At 47.2% G+C, this 13,169-nt stretch overlaps 1 non-coding gene and 2 pseudogenes across 1 annotated transcript; 1 reads left to right on the top strand and 2 right to left on the bottom strand.

The window, feature by feature from the left end:
* The first annotated feature begins 1,688 nt into the window (after positions 1–1,688).
* On the top strand, positions 1,689–1,896 carry LOC125966515 (U2 spliceosomal RNA; annotated as a pseudogene).
* A 4,603-nt stretch (positions 1,897–6,499) lies between these two features.
* LOC125966517 (U5 spliceosomal RNA) lies at positions 6,500–6,584 on the bottom strand (annotated as a pseudogene).
* A 1,301-nt stretch (positions 6,585–7,885) lies between these two features.
* On the bottom strand, positions 7,886–8,051 carry LOC125966508 (U1 spliceosomal RNA). Its single transcript, XR_007480411.1, has one exon. It is a non-coding gene; the product is annotated as a U1 spliceosomal RNA (small nuclear RNA).
* Between the last annotated feature and the right edge of the window lie 5,118 nt (positions 8,052–13,169).

Genomic DNA, 13,169 nt, shown 5'->3' with positions numbered 1-13,169 from the left:
CCCCCACCTGAAGGCGGAGGGAAGCTACCCTCTCGTTCACCGGGGTGAACCCCAATGTGCAGACGCCCAGCCGGGGGGGCAATAAGTATACCCACCACATCTGCTCGACACATCTCACCGTGGGCAACTCCAGAGTGGAAGAGAGTCTAGCCCCTCTCGAGAGGGCTTCTACCGGAACCCAAACTGTGCGTGGAGGCTAGTCCGACTATATCTAGTCAGAATTTTTCTGCCTCGCACACCAGCTCGGGCTCCTTTCCAGCCAGAGAGGTGATATTCCATGTCCCAAGAGCTAGCTTCTGCAGCCGGGGATCAGACCGCCAAGGTCCCTGCCTTTGGCCACCGCCCAGCTCACACTGCACTCGACCCCTTTGGCCCCTCGCACAGGTGGTGAGCCCATGGGAAGGGGGACCAACGTTTCCTTTTCGGGTTGTGCCCGGCCGGGCCCCATGGGCGAAGGCCCGGCCACCAGACGCTCGCCTTCGAGCCCTGCCTCCAGGTGCAGCACAACCAACGTGTGGAAAAGATAATGCGCACGACATTTTTTCTCAAAAGCATGACTTGAAAGAAGGTCCAAACCAGACAAACAGCAGAGGATGGTTTTGATCTATCCACCTCTGGGTTATGGGCCCAGCACGCTCCCGCTGCGCCACTCTGCTGCTCAGTGCTAGCAATTCATCAAGTCCTCTAATCGGCTAACAAGCATTCGGTTCCAACTCGTAACTGGATTCTGACTGTCACTCATTACATTATGAACAAAGCTCAGTCGGGCAGCACTAACCTGGATGCTGGTGGAGAAACCAACTTTTTATCCACTTTCACATTTTATTAGAAATGTCAACAAAATTCAATGTTGAAACTGCAGTTGGTAGGTAGTGTCGCTGAAGCGCTGGATTTAGGCTCTCAGTCTCTACTAAGGCGTGCGTTCAAATCTTGTGTTAGTTCCGCTCTATTCTTCTGGCCTGACTCCTTTTGGCGCAGCCGTTGTACATATGATGACCCTGGAAAGTTCTTGGCAAATTCTCATTTGCCTTTCATGTTCATCGGGTCTACCATTTTAATAGGTATCTACACTGTGTATTTGGATAGAGACTGGTCAAAGGGGACACATATATGCCTCGTGAACTACTACATGCATTACTGCGGATGAAGAAGAGTGAACAAATAAGTCATCAGACAAGTTTGCCGATTTTTTAGTGCCCATTAGAGCAGCACTCTGTTCCGTACTGTAACCTGTTAGGTTTGTTCCCAGTTCTTTATCTTTAATGCTCGATATGCTAACAGTAATTACCAAGAGAAAGCCTTCACAGTTTAACTATTTAATGTATGCCAAAATGATTGATGCACAGCTGTGGAGCCCTTTCTGCGAGATGCAGAAGAAGGTTCCTCTCCCAGCGCCAAGGTTCCTGCTCTTATACTACTCTGGCCGCCTTCCTGCAAGGAGGCGACTGCCTAGCCTGTGTGATAATGTGTGACCTTGTCATCTTAACCGAGAGCGACTTCTACATATGTGCAAAGGGTTTCATAGAGTAGAGAAAGCTAATAAAGCAAGAGAAGTGTTACAGCGATATAATGGCATAGCTCAAGCTCCCTAGCTAATCACATGTGCCAAAGAGGCCTATTCTAACAAACCGTTGGTGAGAATGGGTAGACGGGGAAGCCTGTAAGCGAGTCCCTCACTCGCATACTCCATCGCTTCTCTGCCTTTTGGCTAAGATAAAGTGTAGTATCTGTTCTTGGGTTTGGGGGATTAAGAGAGCTGACCGTAGAAGAGAGAATTTTAACCATAAAAGTGGTGATTTTACCCTTGCTTTTACTAATCAGTTCTGTTTTCATCCCAGCAAGTAAGTTGCTTTTAGAATTGGACCGAGCCATTTTTTACTTCACCTGGAAATCCAAGTCAGAGGGACTGAAGAAAAAGAAAAAAAAAAACAGAGGAGAAGGAGTCCCGAACTTAAAACTCTTCCTCGGAAGCAGATATGTTGCCCTGCACCTGCGAAGCGCGCTCGTTACACCAAATGCATCGAAAAGCCAAGCAATGACACGATTCTGGATGGGCTCATACTGTCACGGTCGGGTGGTGGAGCATGGAGCAGGACGACCAAGTGCAGCTTGGACCAGGGTTTATTGAAGCAACTCAAAATACAGACTCGGTAAACTGACATGACTTAAACAATAACTTGACTGACTGACCGGGACGTGGAACAAGAAGACAGCAGGACATGACGGCACCAAGACAGGACGACACACCGAACGACAGGAACCAAAACCAATGACCAAAACCAATGACCAAAACCAATGATCCGACAGGGAGAGAGGGGCAGACAGGACTTTTATACACGACAGGTAACGAGAGGCAGGTGGGAACAATCACACTGATCATGGGCACACAGGAGGGGAGGGGCGAGCACACAGACAGAAACCAAGACAGACACATAGTGGAGCAGGGCGAGACGTGACACATACCTCCGGAAACTAAAGCTAATACCCATCGACCAATGAATTCCTGTGTCTTTTAACGCGCCACCTTCTTATTTCTTCACCAAAAAGTTTTTGAAGAACTTTAAATTACAGCAAGAAAATAGTGACATTTTAACAAGTCACAGATCTATGATCTCTGTCGTACAGCGGGAAGTGGTTTGTCCAGTGCTCGGACCCGCATTCGGCGAGCCCACAACAGTTTGGCACAACGTCAACCACCCCGCCCTCTCGAAACAAACTTGTTGGGACCTGTCGTGGATGGTGGCCCATGATGGCCTCCCAGTCAGGTCCGTTATGCACTCCCGGGGCATATCAGCGCTCTCAACGTGCCCCCGACCTGGCTGTGGCGCCCAGGAGTCAGTGTGGCACCTGCTCAGGTAGTTCATGGCTGCCGTATACCTGTGGGCGACCTGCAGTTCCCGGCAAGGGAAGTGTTGAATGCAGACATCAACATCTCAACAGACCCTTCGCACCCAGGTTGCAGCCTGTTTGAACTACTCCCCTCCGGACGCCGTTATAGAGCTCTGTACACTAAAACCAGCAGACACAGAGACAGCTTCTTCCCCCAGGCTGTCGCTCTGATGAACTCACACCACTCTTAGAGTCTCAGAGTCATTACTGTGCAATAACATCCCGCTTTCCACACCTTTTTTGTTTACACTGTTTGTACTATGTGTCCTCTCTGCATCCATTGCAGCCTGGTCATCCTCGAAGAGGGACCCTCCCATCTGTGGTCTCTTCTCAAGGTTTCTCATTTCCCCTAGCTGGAGTTATGAGTTTTTCCTTGCCCTCTTGGGAGTTTAAGATCAGTTTAAGATCAGGGGATGTTTGAGAATATCTTTCATTTTTCACATGTTGTTGTTAGTCACCTAAATGTTGAACAGAGGCTGTGATTTACCGAAGTCAAATTCCTTGTTTGGCACGCTCAAACATGGCGAATAAAAAACTCTTGAATCTTGAATCTTGAACCTTGTACTCTATGGGGTGAGCCCGTTGAAAATCAAGCAAGAAGACTTTACAAAGCAGTGGCTCACTTTTGCTGCCATCAAAGACGCCATGTGGACTTCCAGAAATTTGCTGGTAAGGAGGCACAGACAGACAAGGAAATGATGGAATTGGGCTAAAATGGTGCACGAAAACAGTGTGTATTCACCTTTATATTTTGCTTCATGTAGCCTTATCAAAATGAATAAAACTTCTCTCTGTATGTGCATTCACGTGTAACATTGAAGGAGGTAGATATTTTGTTTCAATAAATAAATACCATCATTGTCTATTAAGACACTAAAAGTTGATGGAACATTTTTTTGTAGGGCTGCTGTGTTTTAACAAGGAAAGACTCATGTGCTTATGGATGAAGACGACTTGTACTTGTGATTGTGCTTGTGAACAGTAAAGAGGAGTGCTTGTGCAATTGACAGGGTTGGTTATTGGTTTTTATTTAAAAACAATATTTTTTGCCAAATTACAATAGACTGGCATGTGCCAATTCAAATGGGTCCCACCAGAAGTTAAACTGCATTGATAAACGAAGCCCCTTCGTTAGTCATCACTTTACCGTGGAGGAGGGGTTTGCACGCCCCAATGATCCTAGCAGCCATCTTGTCTGGGGCTTCATGCCCCTGGTAGGGTCATCCATGGCAAACGGATCCTAGGTGAAGGGCCAGACAAAGCACGGCTCTCACAAGCCCCTTATGAAGAAAAACATAAATGGATTTTGTTTTCCCTCGCCCGGACGCGGGTCACCGGGCCCCACATCTGGAGCCAGGCGTGGAGGTGGGGCTCGAAGGCGAGCGTCTGGTGGCCAGGCCTTCGCCCACGGGGCCCGGCTGGGCACAGCCCGAAAAGGAAACATGGGTCCCCCTTCCCATGGGCTCACCACCTGCCGGAGGGGCCAAAGGGGTCGGGTGCAGTGCAAAATGGGCGGCGGAAAAAGGCAGGGACCTTGGCGGACCGATCCCTGGCTGCAAAAGCTGACTCTTGGGACATGGAATATCGCCTCTCTGACTGAAAAGGAGCCCGAGCTGGGCGTGGGAGGAGTTTGGCGAGGCCATGGAGAATGACTTCCGGATGGCTTCGAGGAAATTCTGGTCCACCATCCGGCGTCTCAGGAGGGGGAACCAGTGCACCGTCAACACTGTTTACACTGGAGATGACGTGCTGCTGACCTCGACACGGGACGTCGTGAGTCGGTGGGGAGAGTACTTTGAAGACCTCCTCAATTCCACCGACACGCCTTCCATTGTGGAAACAGGGCCTGGAGACTCTGAGGTGGACTCTCCAATCTCTGGGGTCGAACTCACTGAGGTAATCAAAAAAGTCCTCTGGGGCATGGCCCCGGGGGTGGATGAGATCCGCCCAGAGTTTTTAAAGGCTCTGGATGTTGTGGGACTATCATGGCTGACACGCCTCTACAGCATTGCGTGGACATCGGGGACGGTGCCTCTGGATTGGCAGACTGGGGTGGTGGTTCCCCTCTTTAAGACGGGAGACCGGAGGTTGTGTTCCAACTATAGGGGAATCACACTCCTCAGCCTCCCTGGTAAGGTCTATTCAGGGGTGCTGGAGATGATGGTCTGTCGGGAGGTCGAACCTCGGATTAAGGAGGAGCAGTGTGGCTTTTGTCCTGGCCATGGAACAGTGGACCAGCTCTACACCCTGGGCAGGATCCTCGAGGGGGCATGGGAGTTCGCCCAACCTGTCCACATGTGTTTTGTGGACTTGGAGAAGGGGTTCAATCGTGTCCTTCGGGAAGTTTTGTGGAGGGTGCTTCGGGAGTACGGGGTGCTGAGCCAACTGATAAGGGCGGTTTGGTCCCTGTATCACCAATACCAGAGTTTGGTCCGCATTTCTGGCAGTAAGTCAGATTCTTTCCCAGTGAGGGCTGGACTCTGCCAAGGCTGCCCTTTGTCACCGATTCTGTTCATAATGGTTATGGACAGAATTTCTAGACGCAGCCAAGGCGTTGAGGGGGTCCAGTTCTGGGACCTCAGCATTGCGTCTCTGCTTTTTGCAGATGACGTGGTGCTGTTGGCTTCTTCAAGCCGTGATCTCCAGCTCTCACTGGGGTGGTTCGCAGCCGAGTGTGAAGTGGTCGGGATGAGGGTCAGCACCTCCAAATCCGAGGCCATGGTCCTCGGTCGGAAAAGGGTGGGATGCCCTCTCCGGATCGGGGATGAGATCCTGCCCCAAGTGGAGGAGTTCAAGTATCTTTGGGTCTTGTTCACGAGTGAGAGCAGGATGGAGCGCGAGATCGACAGGCGGTTTGGTGCAGCGTCGGCAGTAATGCGAACTCTGTACTAATCCGTCGTGGTGAAGAGAGAGCTGAGACAAAAGGCAAAGCTCTCAATTTACCGGTCGATCTACGCTCCTACCCTCAACTATGGTCACGAGCTTTGGGTCGTGACCCAAAGAACGAGATCCAGAATACAAGCGGCCGAAATGAGTTTCCTCTGCAGGGTGTCCGGGCTCTCCCTTGAGAAGCTTGGTCATCCGGGAGGGACTCGGAGTAGAGCCGCTGCTCTTCTACGGTGAGAGGAGCCAGATGAGGTGGCTCAGGCATCTCATCAGGATGCCTCCTGGACGCCTCCCTTTGGAAGTGTTCCGGACATGTCCCACCGGTAGGAGACCTCGCGGGCGATCCAGGACGTGCTGGAAAGACTATGTCTCTCGGCTGGCCTGGGAACGCCTTGGGATTCCTCGGGTTGAGTTGGATGAAGTGGCTGGGGAGAGGGAAGCCTGGGAGTCCCTCCTAAAGCGGTCTCCCCCTCGACCCAACCCGGATAAGCGGAATAGGATGGATAAATGGATGGATGATAAACGAGGTTTTAAACGTGATTGTCTGTCTGCACTCGGCATAATTTCTCTGTTTATGTGAACATGTTCACACGTGCCGGTATGAATTATGTGAACGTATGATTGTTGCACGGAGTATGATATAGGCGGCTATCCGTTGCAATATTGATATTCTTTCGCAGAGCATCAACAAATTGAGATATACTCTTATTGTTCCTCTCCACGGAAATGGTATACTCTTTATTGTTCCTCTCCACAGAAATCTTTAGTAAAAGGCGAAAGATTTATTCGATCTGAAGAGAAACGAGTGATCTGAAAATCTGAGTCAAAACGGGCCACCCCACTGCTGGTCTCACTAAATTCACAGGCGGTCTCACACTCAAATTGCAGCAACCATTCCTTCTAATACAAACAATAGAAGTTGATGGATTTACTATACTTACAAGGACTCAAGCAAAATAGAATGTTTAAACGAGTATTTTGTGTTCATTAATGTCTCACTTACTTTAAACATTGTTGGCGCACAGGATTGTAGGTATCTGATCGAACACTGATGGCGCTCGTTCTTTCAATTATATTGGGCGTCTATTTTGATTATTGATGGTAAAAACAGTTGTATGTCTTGGTACGTGTACTTTTGGTCTGAGAGAACGGGAAATGATCCCATCCCTGTGTTTTACTTGAAAATTTGTAATTTCATAACTTTATTCAACACAAATCGGGAAACAAAATACGATCGTAATTTCTCAAATGATTTTTCAAACTTCGGAAATGCTCTATGTCTCCCTTGTGTCGCAAATAATTGAGGCTTTTGACGTTGCTGGCATGGTTTGGAGTGTAATTCACCTCCACTGCGTTGGTGGCGTTTGATATTTGACATTAGAAAATATTTCTGTCATTTTACTTTAGAAAGTAAAAGTTGTTTTCTAGAAATCCATACTTGTGATGTATGAGGAACAACAATCGGGCGCATTCTTAAAAAGACAGACCTACAGCCGACAAAAAGGTTTTGATACGTTCATATCATATGACGAGTCAGGAACGTGGTAATTACATATTATTTTGCATTTGCTAATTTGGTGAATACAGTTTAGCGAGCAAATGCACAGTGTTAGAGATTCGCTCAGTCCAACTTATTTTGCAAGAACCACACGGGAGACGAGTAAGTCCCTTTAGACACCTGCAGGTGGAGAGTCCATTCGTCGCTGTGCGTACAGCGATGTTCGAATGGAGGTCTGACTCTCGCCTCCTGCAAGAGCATTTTTATTAAGAGAAACAGGGTGGGGGTAAGAGTGGACTGAATAGAGAAAGCCCTTGACCTCTAGTCAAAACATAGCAAGGGGTGTTTTACGACTTTGTGTAGGATGGGACACGCTAGGTGATTTATCACAGGTTGCATTCCAACATAAGCATAAAACTAATCTAGCTAGGTTATTTATTACAGGCTGCATTCCAACATAATCATACGATAAGAATAATCTGGAGAACCCTGACACACAGTTCCAGAGTACAGTTAATTACATAGTCAAAAGCGTTCAGTGTGTCACAGCATCGCAGACTTAAACTCCATGTGCATACTACTGCGCTTAATTTTTGTTTTCATCAGAAAGACCAGAGGAGAGCGCGAACACAGTCCCCCACTACCAGAAATAATGCAGTCAAGATTCACACAGTAGGGGAATTTGCAGAGGTCAGCACAACCGTAGTGCAATGGCTGAGCCTCACATGGGGTGAACCACCTTCTTGATCATGGGCCGACGTCTTTACCGCACACGCCATTTTCAGTCACGGGCTTAATTGCTAAAAACGTGTGGCACACATACACACTCAGTGGATGAAACAGGATTCGTAGAACTGTTTAAGTCAAAGTCAAAGTCAAAGTCAGCTTTATTGTCAATTTGTCCACATGCCGAAGACATACAAAGAAACCGAAATTTCGTTCCCCCCTATCCCATGGTGACAAGACATGGCCCACAACAGACAAACAAGTAAACAAGTATAACAAAAGCGTGCTGAATAAATAATGAATAAATAACACAACAAATAAATAAATAAATAAGAGGAGCAAAAAAAGGAGCAAGTGTGCGTACAGCAGACATTCCAGAAAATAGCGCAACAGTGCCGCACGCTACGCAGAAGGGGGTAGCGAGTTCAGGGCCCTAACAGCCTGGAGAAAGAAGCTGTTGGCGAGTCTGGTGGTGCGGGAGCGCAGGCTCCTATACCTCTTCCCAGAGGGCAGAAGGTCAAACAAAGAGTGAGCCGGGTGACTCACATCTCTGGCAATCGAGGTTGCCTTGCGGGCGAGATGGGAGGTGTAAATGTCCTTCAGGGAGGGGAGCGAAGCACCAATAATCTTACCAGCCGTATTCACTATGCGCTGCAGGGCCTTCAAGTTCTGTTCAGTGCAGTTACCACCCCAGACAGCGATGCAACTGGTGAGGACGCTCTCAATGGTGCCACGGTAGAATGTAGACAGGACTGCCTGAGGAGCACATGCACGCCTGAGCTTCCGCAGGAAGTACAGGCGGCGCTGAGCTTTCTTTGCCAGTGACGAGGTGTTTGCGGACCAGGAGAGGTCCTCACTGATGTGCACCCCCAGGAACTTGGTGCAGCTCACCCACTCCACCACAGCACCGTCGATGATCAGCGGCAGGTGTGTTGTGTGACCCTTCCGGAAGTCAACAACGATTTCCTTGGTCTTATTGACGTTCAGCAGGAGGTTGTTGTCCCTGCACCACATGGTCAGAAGGTCAACTTCCGACCTGTACCGAGTCTCGTCGCCCTTCGTGATGAGACCCACCAGAGTCGTGTCGTCAGCAAACTTCACTATGCGGTTGTCGCTGTAGGTCGCAGTGCAGTCATGCGTCAGCAGGGTGAAGAGCAATGGACTAAGCACGCAGCCCTGGGGGCCCCCGTGCATGCATTGCCTTTTTTAACCTGAGAACCCTAAAACTGTATGAATTTGTATTTATTGAAAACGTCCAACATTACCACTGAATAATATTTTTTTTCCTGAACAAGTTTTGAAAATGACAAATATATCAAATAACAATAACATAAACAGTTCACCGCCACACAGCCCCAAGCACCGGCATCGACTTCCAGGCGTGTGGCAGCGTGGACTTCCATCCCTGGAGGTGGCACTTCCAGCCACAGAGGTGGAAGAGAGCTCCATAGAATAGGACCGGGTGTGCGTGAAACATATAATAGTTTTTCAAACCTTCTGTGTCACTCCAAATCATTAAATCCTTCAAACTAGTGGTAGAGTGTCCACCCTGAGACTGGAAGGTTGTGGGTTCAAACCCCGGCCGGGTCATACCTATAAAAATGGGACCCATTGCCTCCCTGCTTGGCACTCAACATTAAGGGGTGGAATTGGGTGTTAGATCACCAAATGATTCCCGAGCGCGGCACCGCTGCTGCTCACTGCTCCCCTCTCCCCCAGGGGATGGATCAAAATCACACGGGGATGGGTTGAATGCAGAGGACAAATCTCACCACACCCAGATGTGTGTGTGATGATCATTGGGAAAAAAAAAACTCTTCGTCCTCTGTGTCACTTACAAGCAAAGCCACTAAAGATGCCGGTAGTACATGGGGCCCTTCGTCATCTTCGTCATCCCGTGATCGAATCCTTTGTCCTTTAAGTAAACAACCGCCGCGCCGCTGATGTCACTTGCAGTTCAAACTACAGTAATCCCTTGCTACATCACGGTTCGTTTATCCATTTTTCGTTTTTTTTTTTTATTTTGAAAATTTGTGACAAAAAATCACGTATAAGTTGCTCCTCAGTATAAGTCGCCCCCCCACCCAAACTATGAAAAGAAACGTGACTTATAGTCCAGAAAATACGGTAATGACAACACACAATACAACAAAACACAACACAACAATACTTACCTTTCCTTTAAAATCTTTTTCTCTACCTAACACAGACAGATAATGGGAGAATGTGTCACAATGTGAAGGAGATGTATTGGGTAATGCAGAAACAAAATAAAAACTATTATTTAATGTTTGACACATTATCCACTAGGCTACTTTCCTCTTGACATTCATTAAATTGACAACGAAGGGACTTGAACCCCTTAATCTTCTGATCCAGTCAGTTAACTCCACTTGAATCTAGGCTGTAGATTTACTGTATATGCTCAAAAATCATTGCACTGCTATCACTTGTCAGAATTTCCTGTATGGCTATCTGGCCTAATGGATAAGATTTCAAATCTAAACAGGTATTCATGTCTAGTGTATCATCAAATTGAAAGAGGAAAATATGTCACGGTCGGGTGTGGAGCATGGAGCAGGACGACCAAGTGCAGCCCGGACCAGGGTCCACCGAAGCAACTCAAAATACAGACTCGGTAAACTGACATGACCTAAACAATAACTTGACTGACCAGGACGTGAAACAAGAAGACAGCAGGACACGACGGCACCAAGACAGCACGCCAACACCGAACGACAGCAACCAAAACCAAAACCAATGATCCGACAGGGAGAGAGGGGCAGACAGGACTTTTATACACGACAGGTAACGAGAAGCAGGTGGGAACAATCACACTGATCATGGGCACACAGGAGGGGAGGGGCGAGCACACAGACAGAAACCAAGACAGACACATAGTGGAGCAGTTGGGGGCGAGACGTGACAAAATATAGGTAAACTGTTTTTGTGCTGTTTTGATCTTTGTTGTGGTGACCCCAAATGTCAGTGACAAAAGCCAAAAGAAAGAGGCACATTTTTCATCTGATGTACAATTTTTAATTTGTTTCTCTTGACTCCAGTTGAGCAACCTGTGCTTGCTGATATTCACAATCCCTGCTTACTTTGCTGCCCTACCCCTTAAAAGAAGAAAAAGTTATTTTAGTCTGAGCAACCTGCTCCCTACTGAAAATAGGGTTTTCAACTAAGGCTTCCAACTAGGACTAGGGTTTCCAACTAGGGCTAGAGTTAGGGTTAGGGCTAGTTTGGACTAGGTATATAAAAAGTCTGCCCCACCTGAGGACCGAACTCTTGACCTTTAGATTGTGAGACTGGCATGCTAGCACCTGCATTAATGAGGCTGTGCATTTACAGTTTTACAATTCTTTTTTACTGTAAAATTGATCCAACCACCGGCCATTTCAATCAAACTGAACTTCACAGAAAGATAAAGTGACTTTTAGTCTGAGCATTCTGAAACTAGGGTTTCCAACTCGGGTTAGGGAAGCCAACTAAGGTTTCAAATTGTGGCCAGGGTTTCCAACTGGGGCTTCCAACGAGGATGAGGGTTTCCAATTCGGGCTAGAGTTAGGACTATATAAAAGTGTGCCCTGTGTGAGGGTCGAATTTACGACCTCCAGATTATGAGACTGACACACTACCACTTCCGCGAACGAGGCTATGCATTTGCAATTTGTGCAATTGTTTTTTACTGTAAAATTGATTCAACCACCGCCCATTTTGATCAAACTTAACTAGGCTAGGGCTAGGATTTCCAACTAGGACTAGGGTTTACAGGTAGGGCTAGATTTAGGGTTGGAATATATATAAATCATGCACCGTGTGAGGATCAAACTCTCGACTTTCAGATTACGACACTGACGCGCTACCGCCTGCGCCAACGAGAATTTGTGGCACCTGTCTTAAAATTCTATTTTACTGTAAAATTGATTCAACCACCGGCCATTTCCATCAAACTGAACTTCATCAAAAGAAAAAGGTACTTCTGTCTGACCATTCTCAAAGTTGGGTTTCCAACTGGGGCTAGGGTTTCCAACAAGGGCTCGAGTTAGGGTTAGGACTAAATAAAACATAGCCCCGTGTGAGGGTTGAACTCACGACTTTCAGTTTACTAGACTGACGCGCTACCGCCTGCGCTACCGAGGCCATGAATAGTTGGTTTTACAAAGCTATTTTACTGTAAAATTGATTCAACCACTGGCCATTTCAATTAAACTCAACTTCACAGACAGTAAACCTTATTCTATGTATTATTTATTATTCTTTTCTATACTGTCAGAAAGGTTTTGGTTTCTGATTTCTTTTTTGTTGTGCTGACTCCCCCCCAATCTCCATTTTCAGTGCAACAAAGTGACAAAAACCAAAAGAAAAAATGCTTTCTCTATTGCACACTAGAGCCAGCATTTCCAACTAGGGCTAGGGTTTCCAACTAGGGTTCCAACTCCGGGTAGGGTTTCAAACTAGGAATTCCAACTGGGGCAAGGGTTTCCAATTAGGGTTTCCAACTCGGGCTGGGGTTTCCAACTAGAGACAACATTGGACAGCTGCCACTTGTTGGGAACCTTTAAATGTTTAGTCTTATCAACGAATGTGTTTCAGAGGCCAGATTTAAAACGTGGCTTCTGGTTTTCGTGAACCAAACCCATTAAAAAAGTGAAAGAATGAAACAGTTCTTAATAGGAGAAGCCTGGTTAGCTCAGGTGGTAGAGCATGCAAGTCTTAATCTCAGGGTTGTGGGTTCTATCCCCATATTGGGCAGCCCACACTTGTCGGGAACCTTTGATTCTTTAGTCTTATCAATAGATGTGTTTCAGAGGCCACACTTAAAACATTTCTCTATTTCCCCTAACCCATTCAAAAAAAATGAAAAAATGAAACAATTCCAAGGTCGAAAAGCCTGGTTAGCTCAGTGGGGAGAACATGCGACTCTTAAACTCAGGGCCGTGGGTTCGGTTCCCACATTGGGCATCCTTGCTTGTTGGGAACCGTTAAACAGTCTTATCAAGGCCACACTGAAAACATGGAGTATTTCACATGGCGATGTGGCCTAATGGATAAGGCACCTGACTTCGGATCAGACGATCCCTTTCATAGTCAATTTAACGTGTCATGCTTTGAAATCAAAAACTTGACTTCAGTCTGAACCAACTCTTGACTGATTGATTGAACT

The sequence above is a fragment of the Syngnathus scovelli genome, unplaced genomic scaffold (genome assembly GCF_024217435.2).
Source record: "Syngnathus scovelli strain Florida unplaced genomic scaffold, RoL_Ssco_1.2 HiC_scaffold_36, whole genome shotgun sequence".
Classification (NCBI taxonomy): Eukaryota; Metazoa; Chordata; class Actinopteri; order Syngnathiformes; family Syngnathidae; genus Syngnathus; species Syngnathus scovelli.
This window is presented reverse-complemented; position numbering and strand designations above follow the sequence as displayed.